General features: G+C 52.3%; 1 protein-coding gene across 9 annotated transcripts in view; it reads left to right on the top strand.

The window, feature by feature from the left end:
- The window catches only part of KCNQ4 (potassium voltage-gated channel subfamily Q member 4), a 56718-nt gene that overhangs the window by 15019 nt on the left and 24487 nt on the right, over positions 1-17212 (top strand). The window lies entirely within an intron of this gene.

Raw genomic sequence — 17212 nt, 5'->3', positions numbered from 1 at the left:
CTCTTTGCTGGTTCGCCATCCCAAGGGCCACTGTTGTGTGAGTGCTCCCAGGCCCAAGGGCAGCTGTTTGCAGCCAGTGTAGTTGAGAGCAGGCTGGGGGCAGCCACAGGAATGTACCCAAGGCCCCCTCCGGTGAGGGATGATCCCAGTGTGGGAAGAGAAGTGGGCACACCATGGGCCAGGGACTGGAGGGTAGCAGGGGCTGGCTGTCCCCTCCCTGCCAGATTCCAACATGGGACTCCAAGGAGTCCAAGATTTTAAATTCAAGCCTAGCCTTCCAGATCGTTATGAAGCTATATGTGTCAGGAAGGATAGATCATATTTTATTTAACAGCTTGTTAGCTTGATTTAAACTTATAAATATTCAGACTTATAGTGTGTGCATCTCCATTTGTACTCTTTCCCAGCCCCACCAGAGTTTGAGGTGGGCTTGCATTGGCCCTCCCTCCACCCACCCACCCACCTCTGTAGCAACCCCAAGATGCCCTTGCTGAGAACTCTTGGGCTTCAGAGGACAGTGGGACATTCCTGACTCACTGATGCTTAAGGCCCTGGAGACCTGGGCCTTCTTGTTGCCTCCCAGATACTGTCTGAGCATGTACTGGCCAGCCCGCGGGATGTGGAGGAGTCAGAACTGGCTTTGCCCTTGATGGTTGGATCCTAATGAGCCTGTGGGGGGTGGGGAGTGGACAGAGGTAGGAACTATCTCAGCACAAAGAGGTCCTGGGGTGCCCAGAGGGGGCCAGGAATCCCAACCAGGGGCTGGGGGAGCACTTCTCCTCAGAGCAGATCAGGGATTTTTGGGGAGGAAGGGGGAACATCCCAAGGAGAGGAGAGAGCATGAAAGTCACCAGGGTGGAAATAGACAGAGTATGGAGAGGTGGAGCGTGGCTGATGCCTAGCATGTGCACAGCCTCAAGCTCTGGGCTGAGGACCTCAGGTTGTGAACCATGAGAAGCCACTGTAGGATTGTAGATGGGGGAGGGGTGCACAGACTGCAAGGTAAGTGGACTGGGGGTGAGGATGGGGATGGTGCTGGAATCGTGGTCAGTGAAGAGGTGCTGGAGGGAGGAGGAATGGGGTGAATGCTTGACTGGATAGGAGTAGGGGGGCTAGGAAGAAAGAGTTGATCTCAACTTTGCCTTCTGGAACCTCTTCGCTATGTCCTCCTTCGCTCTGTCTTGGTTCCTGCCTCTGTCTCCCACCATTCTGCTGCCCTGGGTCTCCATGCTGGGGAGAGGAGTTCCTCTTCCCAAACTCCCCTCCCCAAATAGGTGGGGAGTGTGAGGGGACCTGCTCATTCATTCATTCACTCAACAAATATTTATCGATAATCTGCTCTTGCACCAAGCCCTGTTTTAGGTATAGGAGAGATAGTGGTGAACAAGATAGATAAGTCACTGCATTCATGGAGCTTACATTATGGGGGGCCAGGGGCCCAGAAACTGTGTCTTTCCCTGGTGTCCACCCTCTGGCCCATACCCCTGGATACCCGGGAGCAGGGACTCTCTCCATTACCCACTCGTTCATCCCAGCTGCCCTGGTATCAGCACCCATCTTCAGAACATTGAGGAAGGGGGTCCAGTGCTCAGGGTCCCAACCCCAGGAACCACCCATCTCTATTAGACGAGCCCGGGCCTGGGGGCAGGACCTGGGCTCAGGCCCTAGTCCTTTTCATTTCCATGTGACTTTGAGCCCCTTACAAGAACCTTCCTGGCCTCAGTTTCTTTATCTGTCAAGTGGGGCTTTGGGGAGGCCCTGAGGAAGTGAGGGGAGGGAAAGACCTGTCAACTCCAGTATTCCCCATTGGTGGACAGCTCCTTTGGCTGTGGGTGGAGGTGGAGGTGTGCCCAGGGCTCAATATCATCGTCATTATCAACCCAAGATAATAATAGCTACTATCTATTGTGTTCACTGTGGCCAGCCTCATGCATCTTCTCTTTTAATTTATTCCCCACAACCAGCTCTGTGTGGTCGCTGTATCTTCCCTCCCCATTTGCCAGATGAGAAAACTGAGTCTCAGTAAGGTGAAATGACTTGTTTGAGTTCACGTGCGAACCTACCTGACCCTGGGAGCCCTTAAGGACTGTGCAATGAGGGTGCTGCCTGGCACCTGCCCCTCCTGGGCACTCAGCCTCGAGAGTAGTAACCCAGCCCTAGTGCCTCCCCCCACCCCCCTCGGGGGCTGGCACCACCCCGAGTCTGGGCACTGGGTCCTACAACACTGGCCAGGGCAGTACCAGGGGCCGGATCAGGCCAGGACCCGATTTACGGTCCTTGGCACCTCTGGGTCCTGGGGCGCTCAGTCCCCAGCACGCAGCGTTGGTGGGTGGGCGAGCCGCGGGCAGTCGGGGTGTCGCGTCCCCATCTCCGCCCCCGTCCTCGGGGACGCGGCGGCACCTTCACACTTTCCGCTTGGCCCGCTGCTCGCCTTTCAGGCCGCCGCGTTTTCAATTGTTAATTTGGAAACGGAAAAAGAAGCCGGCGGGGCGGGGGAGGCCGCAGGGAGGTAACCGGAGCCTCAGCGCCGCCCGCGCCCCTCCCGCGAGCGGTGCCGGGTGTCGGCGACGCTCCGCCCCTCCCAGGGACAGCACGGGGCCCCGCCCACCACCGCGTCCCGCCCCTTCCAGTATGCCCCTCCCCGTGCTGACAAGGCGGGGACAGCCCCGAGGACCCCTGAGCTGGAAGGGGCTCCTGAGGGGGAAGGGGCGGAGGCCGTGCCGGGGGAGGAGTCCCCCAGGAGCCCTCCTCCCCAGGAATCCCTCCCTCTCCCGAGGAACCCGGCCTGGTGTCAACCTCCTCTGCGTCCCGAAGTGAACCCAAGCCTTTCTGCAACCCCTCAGCGCGGGGTTCATCGGGGCCAGACCCCTGCCTCCAGGCTGCCGCACTAGGGATCATTGGCCCCATTGGACAGACGGAGAAACTGAGTCCCAGAGAGGGACAGTTCACTTGCTCAAGGTCATGCAGCCAAGGCTGAATTCTTGAGCCTGGCAGGGGTCAGGATCGGAGTTGAATTCAAGCCCTGTTCTTTTCGCTCTCAAACGGTTAGGGTTCTGTCTTCCTCAGAAGAGGAGGGGGCTTCAGGACCAGAGGTGCAATTTGTCCCCTTCCCCCGACCTCCAGCACTGTTTCTGTGGTTAATGAGCTATTGGAAGTCCTGCTTTGGTCTACCCTGACTCCTCCTTGCTATGATTATTCAATCATAGGGGAGTTTTGGAGGTAGAAGGAGGTCTCTCTAGACTTTCCACGCACAGGAGTGCCATGCAAATGAAATGTAAAAGACCTTCCACCTCTGGGAGACTCTAGAAGTGCCTCAGGACTGCAGCTTCAGGAGCTGCCTCATTCATTTCCCTTTGGGAAGTCAAAATCATCAGTCCCAGATGGATCAGCAAAAAATGGGGCTCTTGGAGACCCTTACTCAACCCCTTCCTCTCCCTGAGAAGTAAACTGTAACTCAGAGACAGCTTTCCAACCCGTCCTGAGTGGTGGCAGACTCAGGATAGAGAGCCTGTTGACCCAGGTTCCTAGCTGTGTCCACATCCTGTGCCTCCCCGTCTGCTGCCCCCAACCCTGACACCTTTCTCAGAGCCACGAAGCAGGGCCTTGCCTTTCAAGGGACTCTGAATCAGGCGGAACCTCCCCGCTTAAAGGCCGAGGAAACTTGCGGGGGGAGATGTCTGCAGATGTGCTTCCAGCTTCCAGCCTAAGACCCTCCTCACCACTCCTCCACCTTGGCTGTGGAGCAGGCCAAGGTCACTCAGCAAGCCTTTCCCAGCTGTCAGGGCCCATTGGAGCCAGTCTTGCTGAATTCAGTCTGGCTGGTCCTGGATTTGGGGTTCCCATGGTGAGCAATGCTCTCAGGGCAGCTGTAACCAACTGCCCCAGGTGTGGCCTGTGTGTTTGCATGCTGCTTTGCTTGTTAGTAGCAAATGCATCCAAACGCTCCCCCCCATCAATCCCCCTAAACCTCCCACTGGGTGAGATCCTCAATGGCTGAGTCTGCAGGACTCCCAGGCTGTCCTCCCTAGGGGGCCCAGCCCTCCCCAAGCTCCTGTTCCACCCTGTCAGCTCTTGGTGCCCTCTCTGCTCTGGGAGAACCAAGTGGCGGGCACTAAGCTCTCTTTCCCCTCTTTTGACTCTTCCCTCCCTTCCCCCTTCCCCCTTTGCACAAGTTCTGCTGATTCAGAGGACAGAAAGCTTCTAAGAGGTGACCCTGACCCATGCCAGGCTCAAGTGGCTGGAGGCCTGGGTAATCCTCGAACCCAGTGCCACCCTGACACATACAGCAGGAAGGGCAGGGGCGGGCCCCAGTCTGCCGCCAGGATGAAGGAATTTTCAAGGTGGGGATGAGGGACAGGTGCCTGGGTCCTTCTACAGAAAGAGGAGAAATCAAAAAACATTACCTTAGGAATAGGGAACTCTGGGTGCCAGTCCCAGCTCTGCCACTGATCTCCTGTATCATCACAGGTAGGTCATGCCCCTCTCTGGGACTCAGTTTCCCAACTATAAAGAGAGGATTCATTGACCCTAAGGGATCTTTCTTTCAGTGCCAAAATATAGTCAGTATCTGCTCACCTTTTGCCACCTCTATTCCCGTTGTACAAGTCACCATCACCTGTCGCTTGGATTAACCATTAGCGTCTCAACTCAAGACAGGGGTGAACGCCATTGCTTTCCCCATCCCCTCTCCGTGCCATAGTCTGTTCTCCACTCAACCTCCTGTGTGATCTTCTGCAAACATAAGTCAGATCACGTTACTTTCTGCTCAGAACTCCCCATCTCACTTGGACTAAAAGCCCAAATCTTCACACTAGCCAGTAGATGCTCTGCTTCCCACCTCCCTCCACTGCCTACTACTCTCCCCCTTCCTCACTCCGCTCTGGGAGCACTCCTTTCTTGATGGTTCTGGAACACACCAGGCACCCTCTGGCTCAGGTCTCAGGCACCTCTCTCAGACCTCATTTCCTTCTGCCCAAATGTCAGTTTCTCAATGCTGCTTGCCCTGACCACCCTCTAGAGAATAGCTCCCGACTCCCATGCCAATGTTCTTTGTCCCCTTTTCCCGCTTTATTTTTCTCCGTCATCATCTGACATTTTGAACATTGTCTTATTTATTTATTATCCATCTCCCCCCATGAGAACGTAAGCTCCATGAAGCCAGGGATGTTGTCGGTCTTTGTGCCTGGCTCACGGTGAGCACTCACTAAATACGTACTTACTGAATGAGTGAGTGAATGCTCTGTGGCTCTGGACTGTGGGATTCCTGGGTGTTGCTGCCCGCCCCAGTTCCCTCATAATCCCATCTGCTGCGGGGAGGGTTGAGGTGTGGAGCTGGGAGCGGCCAGCAGGGTGTGGGCACACTGGGTACCAGTACCAGTCAGAGGTCCGGTGCTGGGTCGTCCCCTCTTTCAGGAAACTTTTACCCAGCTCCCATCCTGAGTTGGGAACAGGGCATTCCAGGTGAAAAGGACAGGACCTCAACGAGCTCTTGGTCTAGGGGAGGAGGCTGGTACTCAAACAGTGCTTTTCATGTGTTGAGGCAAATGCCATGATGGAGGTGAGTGTAGAGCTGGAGATGGGGGATTAAGGGAGCATAGAGTGGGGGCTCCCACCTAACCCAGCCAGATTGGAGGAGGGGCAGATACAGCATGAGCAAAGGTGAGGAGCAAAAAAACAGAGCAAAAAAGCTCTGTTTGCTTTTTTGGGGGGAACAGAGCTGTGACAATGGAGTATTGTGTGCCAGGTGGGGCACTGAGTGGTGGAGAGTCAGGTGGCCGGGTGAGTAAGGGCCTGCCTTGCAACCATGCTTAAGGTGCTTGGGCCTGAGCCTGCAAGTCGGTGGATTTCACACTTTAAACAAACAAAAAAAAGCAGCAAAGCTCTTTGTTCAAATGAAATCTTATGCCAAGCTCAGCATGTAAAACTGAGTCACCCAAATCCACACAAGCTGCTCAGGTAGAACCAGGGGAAAGTTTCCATTGGCCATCTTGTTTAAGTTTCCAAAATTCAGGCTGCCTGAATTCCACCCCTTAGTTTGCTTTCACTTTGCTGGCCTCCTGCTTGGGAGGCCACGCTCCCTGTTTATTTGAGGAGTCAGCGCTGCCTGGCCAGCCCTGAACACATGCATAGCCCCTGCTCCCTCCTCGTTGCCACCCTTGACATGTTGCTCAGCCCACTTACCTGGTGCACCAGGTAGTCTAGCTGGCATGGCAGAGGGAAGCAGCAAGAACAAGCAGGAGGGTTTGGAGCTGGTTCAGGTGGGAGGGCATGAGGCTGTGACTCATAAAGCACCTTGTCGAGAAGACACCGCCTTCCATACCATCCTGGGACCAAGACCATTCACACTGGCTCAAGAAAAATTGGCATGTGGAGGTGGAGAACACCTACCGGAAGGAGAGGGAGGAATTTGTAGAGGCTTCATAGCAGGAAGCACATCTGGGCTTCGTGGAGTCAAGAGGGGGAGATGAGATTCTGGAGCGACAGTCTCATCTCCACTTCTCTCTGCACCTCCGCCAACGTGCTTCTATGGTTCTTTTTTTTTTTCCTAAGTCATACGTAATCTTTTCCTAAGTCATACGTAATCTTTTATTTTTTTTCCCTAAATCATACGTAATCTTTTATTTTTTTTTCCCTAAGTCATACGTAATCTTTTATTTTTTTTTCATTCATTCATGTATTATTTCTTTAAAAAATTTTTTTTAAACTTTAAAAAAAAATTTTATTTGTTTATTTTTGGCCGTGTTGGGTCTTCGCTGCTGCGTGCAGGCTTTCTCTAGTTGCCGTGAGCGGGGGCTACTCTTCGTTGCGGTGCGCGGGCTTCTCATCGCGGTGGCTTCTCTTGTTGCGGAGCACGGGCTCTAGGCGCGCGGGCTTCAGTAGTTGTGGCTTGCGGGCTCCAGAGCGCAGGCTCAGTAGTTGTGCCGCGCGGGCTTAGTTGCCCCGCGGACTGTGGGATCTTCCCAGACCAGGGCTCAAACCCGTGTCCCCTGGACTGGCAGGCAGATTCTTAACCACTTCGCCACCAGGGAAGCCCTAAAAATTTTTAGTGGAATCTAGTTGATTTGCAATGTTGTGTTAGTTTCAGGTATACAGCAAAAGGAATCAGTTATACATCTACAGATACCCACTCTTTTTTAGATTCTTCCCCTATATAGGCCATTACAGACTATTGAGTAGGCCTCTGTGGTTCTTAATTCCATGCCTAAGAGAAACAATCTGATCGGCTCAGCCCAACCTATGGGGGGGGGCGGCTTTCTTGCGTCAGTGTCCGTCTCCCGGAAGCCGGGAGAGGGGCACGGAGCCACGTGGTACCACATGGGGTTGGCCCTTCCAGGGCTGTGGTGGCTGTCAGGGCCATCTCCAGGGCTGCCCCATGTCCTGTGCGCCCTGTACGATGCAAAGGGCTGGGTTGAGAGGGTGAGTGGTGCCGAATCCAGCCTGTGCTTGAGGGTGGATCAGCCCAGAGCAAGGGTTGCCTCGTTCTAATGGGGTCATTTGGAAGGGTCAATTTCTATCATTTTTCAGGCTAAAGGGAATGCCTTTTCTAATTGGTCCTCCAAGAGCGCGCATTTTTTTCATAGTTTGTACTATGTACTGGCAGCTGCTGTCCCTCCAGGGACATCCTCAAAGAATCTGGAACTGAGCTGAAGGCCAGCCCTTTCCCTTCTGCCCCACGGCTGGAGAGTTGTAAGGCTAAAGGGACTTTAGCCGTCGCTGAGTTGTCCCCTACCTTCATGTTGCAGATGGGGAAACTGGGGCTCCACTGAGACCTCACCCCTAGCCCTGAGCTCCAGCGCAGGCCTCTGGCCCAGAGAAACGGCGGCCGCGGCAGCAGCCCTGGTGCGGGGCCCTGGGTCACGTGCTTTTGCTCCCTTTGCCATATTTAGAATCGCTGGATCAGGGGAAACTTCTCGTCCCAGCCCCTGAGGATTCTTGGAAAGAGCCTCGCTCTGAGGCCTGGCTGACTGCCCCTACCCTTTATTCCCCTGCAAGAGACAGTTCGAGCCTCTTCTCCCCAGAGGAGCCTGGGACCCTCTGGGCCACACTGCACCTCTGTCCGGAAGTGCCTCTCGGGTCTAGTTGAAGTTCCTTCGTCAGTATCAGCTTGGGTTTGGGGTTTAAGAAGCCCTCTTCTGCTGGAAGGTGGTGGGGGTCATGGCCTCTGCCCTCCAGGAACCTTGGCTGAATGGGGACAGACTGGCCCCAGGGTTCCATAGCCAAGGGAAGGTAGAACCTTGCATTTGGGGTCCTGGTCTGGGAGGCAAGGAAAGAGTCACACACTCCCAAAGCCAGATGCAGAAATGAGAGAGCCGGCTGGTGGCCACGCCGGGGGCAGACCCTGGCAGGGCTCAGTGTGGGAGGAGGGACACTGGAGAGAAGGAAGGAAGGAAGGAGACCCAGTGGGAAGGAAGGGGCAGGGCCTGGAACTGCATTTACTTTGGCCTTGTGGGGAGCGGGGAGGTCCCCTCATCCCACACAGGCTCCTTCCTCCCTCAGAATCATCAAGCTTTAAAAACCAAAAAAAGCCCAACCCAACCCAAGCCAAACCAAAAATGCGTGTGTGGAGCACCTGCGATGTTCTAGGTCTTTTCTCCTATCCTGCCCTATGGGGATAAGGGTCCTGTGTTCCCGCTGGACCCCTCTCCAGGGCCTGGTCAGCTCACTTTCCCATTCTCCACACCTGCGGTTTCAAACCTCTTCCCCCTCTTCAGACCCCCACCCACTCTGCTCCCTACTGAAAAGTAGATCTGGCCTCCTCTTCCCAGAGAAAGTCGAGTCCCCTGATGGGGGCTCTCTAGGCTTCTCGCATCTGTCCCCCAATCTCCTCTTCCACCTGGTCTCTCCCTCTTCCCGCCTGTCACCATGGAAACTGGCGGGGTCCTTTCTGCTCAGCACCAGCCCTTCCCCTGCTCTGGATCCCAGCCTCCCAGCTGCCCTGGGGACTTCACTCCATTGATCACTCCGTCTCTCTCTCACATCTTCAACTTCTCCCTCTCTCCTGGCTCCTTCCACGCTGGCTCTCTCATCTTAAAACAACAACCACAACCACAAAAAGAACAATGGCTTATTCCCTGTGCTCCGTATCCTTCTCCAGCTACCGATCTCGGCCTCTACACTTTAAACTTCTTTAAACAGTTATACCTCCACTCACTGTCTCCACTTCCTCACTGCCCCTCTCCCTTTCTCATCCCATCTAGACCTGCTCCAGCCCTCCCCTCCCTCTGTGGCTGGCCTTGCCAAGGTACCCAGTGACCAACGTGTCACCGAATCCAGTGGACATTTTTCAGGCCTTAACTTGCTTGACCTCTTGGCAGCATTTGACACTGTCATCCACACTCCCTCCTTGAAACACTTACTTCTCCTGGCCTGGCACCTCTCTCTTCTGGTTTCTATCCCATCTCACTGGCTGCTCCTTCCCAGTCTGGTTAGAGGGTCTCTCCACCCACCGCACCTCTGGGGTTCCATCGGTTCCTCCTCTAAATTTGCCTCATGCTCTCTGGACTGTCTCAGCCGCACCCATGGCCTCAGTCACCACCTCTCCCTCGATGTCCCCCAGATCCACATTTCCGGCTCAGGTTTCTCTCTTCATACCCAGAGTGTTTGCCCAGCCCTCTCCATCTCAACATGTCCAAAACGGAGCTCATCACCCCCACACCCGCTCCTCCACTGGGCTCTCCCATCTCAGTTCAGTCACGGCACCTTCATCCATCCAGTCCCGACACCAGAAATATGAGTTATTCTCTCTCATTGTCCCCATTTCCAATTAACCATCAAGTCCTACTTCCTAACACTTTCTAACACTTTCTCCAGTCCATTCACTTCTCTATCGTGTTGCCACTGTCATCTCTCATCTGAATTATTGTGGAGCTTCCTACTTGCTTTTCCTGATCAGTCTCTAATCCATGGTCCCCACTGCCCCTGAGTTGTGGTCCTGAAACACAAATCAGACCATATCATTCCCTCTGTTAAAACTCTTCAGTGGCTCTCCATTGCCTTTAGGTAACGTTCATAAGGTCTGAGGGTGCCTGATCTGGCCGTCTCTGGTTTCTCCTCTGCCCCTTCGTTTTAGGCCCTCACTTGCCAGAACTACCGGCTGCCCTGGGCTGCCTCCAGGCTCCCACATCTCTGTTGCTTGCACACACATCCTGCTTCCTCTGCTTGGGTCACCCCACCCCTGTCCTCATCACCTCCACCTCTTCACTGATCCCTCTACTTTGGCTCTGCTAAAGCCATCTTGGGGTTCCCCCCAACCCCTGGATACACTGTTATCACTTCATCCATCATATCACCACTGTGTTACACTTGTTAATTTCTTGGGGGCCTGTATGATTAATTGCTGGCTTTACAATAAAACTGGCTGAGTGTGGATGGCAATGAACAATTTCTTTTATTATTATTATTATTTATTTATTTTTGGCTGCATTGGGTCTTCATTGCTGCGCATGGGCTTTCTCTAGTTGCGGCGAGCGGGGGCTACTCTTTGTTGTGGTGTGCGGGCGTCTCATTGCGGTGGCTTCTCTTGTTGCGGAGCATGGGCTCTAGGCACGCCGGCTTCAGTAGTTGTGGCGTGCGGGCTCAGTAGCTGTGGCTCGCGGGCTCTAGAGCGCAGGCTTAGTAGTTGTGGCACATGGGCTTTGTTGCTCCACGGCATGTGGATCTTCCCGGACCAGGGATCGAACCCGTGTCCCCTTCATTGGCAGGCGGATTCTCAACCACTGCACCACCAGGGAAGTCCCTGCAATGAACATTTCTTAAGTAACTGAGGCTCAGAGAGGTTAGGCGATAACTTCTTTTCTGCTCCCTAACCCACCCCACCCCAGCCCTCTTGCCTTCCATATCCCCATCTCTCCAGCCTCCAAGCATCTGTCTCTCCAGGGACATCCCCAAAGAGTCTGGAACTGAGCTCATGGCTCACCCTTCCCTTCCACCCCATTGCTGGGGAGTCGTAAGGCTGACACTCCCCACCTCATATTGCAGACAGGGAAACTGAGGCCCAGAGAGGCACTATGCCTTGGTGGTCCAGGTGGACTTGGGTTCAGGTCCTGGCCCTATGACTTTGGACAATCTAGTATACCTTTCTTTCTATTTTTTTTTTTTCCTTTTAAGTAACAGCTTTATCGAGATACAATTCACATACCATAACCACCTGCCTCCCTTTTAAAGTGCACAGTTCAGTGGTTTTTAGTGTATTTACAGAGTTGTGCAGCCATCATCGTACACCTCTCGGAGCCTGTCTCCTCACTGATGGGCCATGGTGACTGTGGTGCTGCTCTCATGGAAGTGCTGCGAGGAGGGGTTAGGAATATGCACAAGGAGGGCTCCACCAGTGCCTGGCCAACAGGAAGCCTTGGCCAGCAGGACCAGTTATGGGGTCACACAGCGAACCGGGGTGAAGCTGAGGTTGGCATGAGACCCACCTCCCCAGCAGGCTTTTCCTCCCCCCACCCCACCCCCCCATCCGCCTTCTTACACTGTGGCTAGGGTTAGGGTTAGGGTTAGGGTTCCCTGGCAGTAATTTGGGGGTGGGTGGGGGAGGCCATAATTACAGCTGGTTAAAAAGCCTTGAGTTGGCTAATAACTGAGTCAGCCACAACCGCTCCCATTCACTAACCTAGTGATTCTCAAAGTGTGGTCCCTGGGGGAGAAGCATTAGAATCACCAGGAACTTTGTAGAAATGCATATTCTCAGGCCCCAATTCATACTTACTGAATCAAATGCTCTAGGATGGGGCCCAGAAATCAGTATTTTAATAAGCCCGCCAGGTGATTCTGATGCCCGCTGTCGTTTGACAACCATGGATCCAAGCAAACCATTCACCTATTCATCCCTAATCTCCTTGCTGCCTTCCTGAATGAGTGGGATAGTCACAGAATGGGTGAGTGGGGGAGGAAGGCTTGCAGTAAGTCTCACAATAAGCTCTAACCTGGGAGAGCCAGCCAGGCATCACCCACCCGTCCCAACTCTGCCTGCTGGGCTGGGCAAGGGAGAACATGGGCCCCAAGTTGCAGCCGGGCATGCTGGGTAAAGATGCTCCAGTAAGCGGCTGCCAGCCTGGCCTTTCTGCTGGAGTGATTTTAGAGGGCCCAAGCCAGCTCCTGTGTACCATCTATACTTTGTAGATGGGGAAACTGAAGCCTCAGAAGGGGCCAGAGACAATCCTTAGACAATCCTTATTTGTTGTATGAATGAAGTCACACGCTGGTTCTGGCAGACACGACCAGATCCCAGCTCAGGGCTCCTTCTCCCTGTCTCCTCCATCTCTAAGCTCCAGACATGATCTCTCTCTGCTGTCCCAAGAATGGGTGGCTGTGTGAGGACCTCTCAGGAAGGCCAAGGCAGCTTGGGCCCTAGCTCTGCCATGGATTCACTGAGTGATCTGGAGCAAGTCTGTCCCTCCCTGGGCCCATTTCCTCAACTGGAAGATGGGGATAATTATTCAGCTGCCTGGAACACAAGATGTTCTCTGACAAACTAAGTATATCTTTTCAACTGTGTCGAGCATCTAACCCCCAGCCAGTGTATGAAGGCTGGAGGAGGTGAAGTTCAGGGGTTTTTTAAACAGTGTCTACCAAACAGAGCTGGTCAAGGTTGAGACTTGCCTTCTCTTCGCTTCTCAGGAAGGCTGCTGGGGAGCCCAACGGGTCAGGGATGGATGTGCTTGGAACTTTGGGAGCCCCTGCAGTGGGTACAAACTGGGGGCTTTGGTGACATGATGTTTTGAGGTTTGTTTAAGGTGAATTTCTGCTGTTCGTTTACTCAGTCTATGAAAAAATAAATAAAGCAGATTCAGGGGAGAGAGAGCGGGGATGGGGCCATTACTTTGGAGAGGGGGTGGCTGGGGAAGGCCTCTCCAAGGAAGTGATGTTTGAACAGAGATCTGGATGAGTACGGGAGCAATAAATAGGCAGAGGAAACAGCAAAGCAAGTGCAAAGCCTGGAGATGGAAAAACTTTTGATGTGTTCCAGGAATGGCAGGGAGGTAGAATGGCTGGAGCACAGTGATGGAGGGGCTGGAGAGAAGCAGATCAAGTTCAAGGGCTGGGTGGGACCGGATCTCGCAGGGCCTTGCTGGACATGCTGAGGAATTTGACTGCCGCTCTCTAAGTGCCATAGGAAATCAGAGGAGAGTTCTGTGGAGAGTCCTGGTTTCCAGCTTTGCTTTGTAGGAAAATCACACTGATTGCTTTGAAGAGGGTTCCAGTTGGGCTAGAGTGGAGGCAGGGAGACCAGTCGGGGTGAGATGATGGGGGTTAGTCTGTCCAAGGCTACATTCTGTAGTTAGAGCCAATAGAAATTGCTAAAGGACAGGATGTGGTGGGTGAGGGAAAGGAAGAGTCAAGGGTCACTCTTAGATACTTGGCCTGAGTCCCTGGATGGAAGGTGGTGCCATTCCTGAGATGGGGCGACCGGAGAGGAGAGAGATTTTAGGGCAAATTGAGAGTTTGTTTTCAGACACGTTGGGTTTGAGAGGCCCCTGGACAACCGAGAAGAGATGTTGAGCAGGCCGTTGACAGGTGAACTGGACTTGGGGAGAGGCTGCCACACCCTCACACCTGCTAAATGGCCAAGGCTGGGGGCGTCCCTGGTGGCACAGTGGTTAAGAATCCGCCAATGCAGGGGACATGGGTTCGATCCCTGGTCCAGGAAGATCCCACATGCCATGGAGCAACTAAGCCCGTACACCACAACTACTGAGCCCATGTGCCACAACTACTGAAGCCCATGTGCCTAGAGCCCGTGCTCCGCAACAAGAGAAGCCACTGCAATGAGAAGCCTGTGCACCGCAACTAAGAGTAGCCCCCGCTCACCGCAACTAGAGAAAGCCCACGCACAGCAACAAAGACCAAACGCAGCCAAAAATAAAAAAAAAAATAATAATAATAATAAATAAATAAATTTATTTTTAAAAAATGGCCAAGGCTTTTGTGGTAAAGGGGTGGGGACAGAATTTAAAGTTTCCCCCCCCGTTTGTATTTTTAAGGAAATGCATTTTAAAATTGATGTTAGTTTGTTATTACCCAGGCAGCCCATGTTTATTCTTTAAAAATACTAAGAAATGAAGATAAGCAAAAAGCAAAACAAAAGCCAAATCATTCTTAATTTTGCCACCCAGAGATCAGCCCTGCTGACTCTTGGTATGTGTATAAAAAAAAAATCTATATTTTAAAAGTTGGAATCACATTGCTTTAAGGTTTCATAATCTGCTTTTTTCACGTAACCTATTGTGAAGTGGACATTTTAGAGATGTGTACTATCGACATGGAAAGAATAGTGGTGAGAAAAAAAAATTCTTGAAACACTCAGCAGGAAGCCCCAAACGTGACCCATTTACCTGAGGTTCTGAGGTCAGCTGAGCAGTGGGATTGAAGGATTTCTGTCCAGGGCTGGGGTGAAGGCCCATCAAAATTTGGCTGCAGCCCTCCCAGATGAGGGGGCTGGATGGAATAACCTCAGGAGTACCCTTCCGCCCCGAGCCCTGTGTCGGTGGTGGTCCCCATTCCCGGTGGATATGTGGTGCTGGGTTCGCTGCGTTTTCTGTGGTTAATTACTGAACGTGAGGAGCTGGTGTTCTCCCCCACCTCTCCCTGTGCCTTACGTCTTTGCTGACTCAGCTCCTGCCTGGAACTGGCACAGGAGGCCTCCTCTTCCTCATTCATTCAACCAAAACCTTTTACTGACATCTACCACCTACGTCCTACCCCGTGGGGCATGTGCTGGGCTGCAGCCCTATACCTGCCCTCCACGCAGCCTGTCCAGGGAGGTGTAAGTGGGCCAGGGTGGAGCCACGCCCTTCCCATGTTCCACCCCATCCCCCCGTCAGCCCCCACTTTACGGATGCCGAGACTGGCTCAGAGAAGGTAGGTGACTTTTCCAGGGTCACACACACAGCAGGACCAGAATTTGAACCCGGGTCTCTCTGACTCGGAGCCCATGCCCATGCCGCGATGAAATATGAACACAAATAAAGCGCCATAGACAGTGACTTGGGAGGCAAGCACTGGGAGGGGGCGTTCTGAGGGAACAGTGGGATGGGGGCATCCCAGCAGGAGCGTTGGGGCGAGGGGAGCGTGAGCAGCATCTCATCAGGCTCCAACGGTGTGTCGTGAGTCGTTTCAGGCAGAATGCAGTGTCAGCAGTCCCAGGTGGGGACACTCTGGGAACACTTTGGAGAGGCTGTAGGTCTATGCGTTTCCGGAGAAGCCCATTCCCTCTGGAGTCTCTTCCAGGAGCAACACCCCCATCAAAAGGAGGAGTGCTTCCGGGAGGCCAGCCTCGTTCCCTTTTGCCGCATCTGCAGCCTGTGCCCCACATCTTGTCTTCCCTCACATATTCACATTCTCCCTGAGTCCAGCAGCTTCTCTCCTCACGCCCTTTCCCCTCTTCCCATCCACTGGGGAGTTGGAAACCCTGGCTCTAATCTCACCCCTGTCCTGGACATCCTGGGTGACCTTGGGTGAATCCCTTTCCTCCTCTGGGCCTCAGTTTCCTCATGTGTGCAATTAGGGTTGAGGGAAGTGTCGGATGAGTTGGATTCTAAAGTTCCTTCCATTTCTAACCATCTGGTTCTGGGCCACTCAGTAGCTTCCCACTGCCCTCCGGGAAGTTCCAGGCCTGGATGGCATGGCTCCCTGCTGCCTGATTGCCCTCCACACACCCTCTCCCCCTCTGCATGTTCCCTCCCTACCTGTCTTCCCCAATCCCCTTTCCTTCCGTAGCTGTCTCAGTATTTAATTCCATCAGGCTCCCTGACTTCAGACTATACTACAAAGCTACAGTAATCAAGACAGTATGGTACTGGCACAAAAACAGAAACATAGATCAATGGAACAGGATAGAAAACCCAGAGATAAACCCACGCACATATGGTCACCTTATCTTTGATAAAGGAGGCAAGAATACACAGTGGAGAAAAGACAGCCTCTTCAATAAGTGGTGCTGGGAAAACTGGACAGGTACATGTAAAAGTATGAAATTAGAACACTCCCTAACACCATACACAAAAATAAACTCAAAATGGATTAAAGACCTAAATGTAAGGCCAGACACTATCAAACTCTTAGAGGAAAACATAGGCAGAACACTCTGACATAAATCACAGCAAGATCCTTTTTGACCCAGCTCCTAGAGAAATGGAAATAAAAACAAAAATAAACAAATGGGACCTAATGAAACTTCAAAGATTTTGCACAGCAAAGGAAACCATAAACAAGACCAAAAGACAACCCTCAGAATGGGAGAAAATATTTGCAAATGAAGCAACTGACAAAGGATTAATCTCCAAAATTTACAAGCAGCTCATGCAGCTCAATAACAAAAAAACAAACAACCCAATCCAAAAATGGACAGAAGACCTAAATAGACATTTCTCCAAAGAAGATATACAGATTGCCAACAAACACATGAAAGAATGCTCAACATCATTAATCATTAGAGAAATGCAAATCAAAACTACAATGAGATATCATCTCACACCAGTCAGAATGGCCATCATCAAAAACAACATCTAGAAACATCTAGAAGCAATAAATGCTGGAGAGGGTGTGGAGAAAAGGGAACACTCTTGCACTGTTGGTGGGAATGTAAATTGATACAGCCACTATGGAGAACAGTATGGAGGTTCCTTAAAAATAGAACTACCATATGACCCAGCAATCCCACTACTGGGCATATACCCTGAGAAAACCATAATTCAAAAAGAGTCATGTACCAAAATGTTCATTGCAGCTCTATTTACAATACCCAGGACATGGAAGCAACCTAAGTGTCCATCATTGGATGAATGGATAAAGAAGATGTGGCACATATATACAATGGAATATTACTCAGCCATAAAAAGAAACGAAATTGAGTTATTTGTAGTGAGGTGGATGGAGTTAGAGTCTGTCATACAGAGTGAAGTAAGTCAGAAAGAGAAAAACAAATACAGTATGCTAACACATATATATGGAATCTAAGGAAAAAAAAAAAGTCATGAAGAACCTAGTGGCAAGACGGGAATAAAGACACAGACCTACTAAAAAATGGACTTGAGGATATGGGGAGGGGGAAGGGTAAGCTGTGACAAAGTGAGAGAGTGTCATGGACATATATACACTACCAAACGTAAAATAGATAGCCAGTGGGAAGCAGCCGCATAGCACAGGGAGATCAGCTCTGTGCTTTGTGACCACCTAGAGGTGTGGGATAGGGAGGGTGGGAGGGAGGGAGATG

The sequence above is a fragment of the Balaenoptera physalus genome, assembly GCF_965194825.1.
Source record: "Balaenoptera physalus genome assembly, chromosome: 1".
NCBI classification, from domain to species: domain Eukaryota; kingdom Metazoa; phylum Chordata; class Mammalia; order Artiodactyla; family Balaenopteridae; genus Balaenoptera; species Balaenoptera physalus.
Note: the sequence above shows the minus strand (reverse complement) of the source record. Positions and strands in the feature narration are given on the sequence as shown.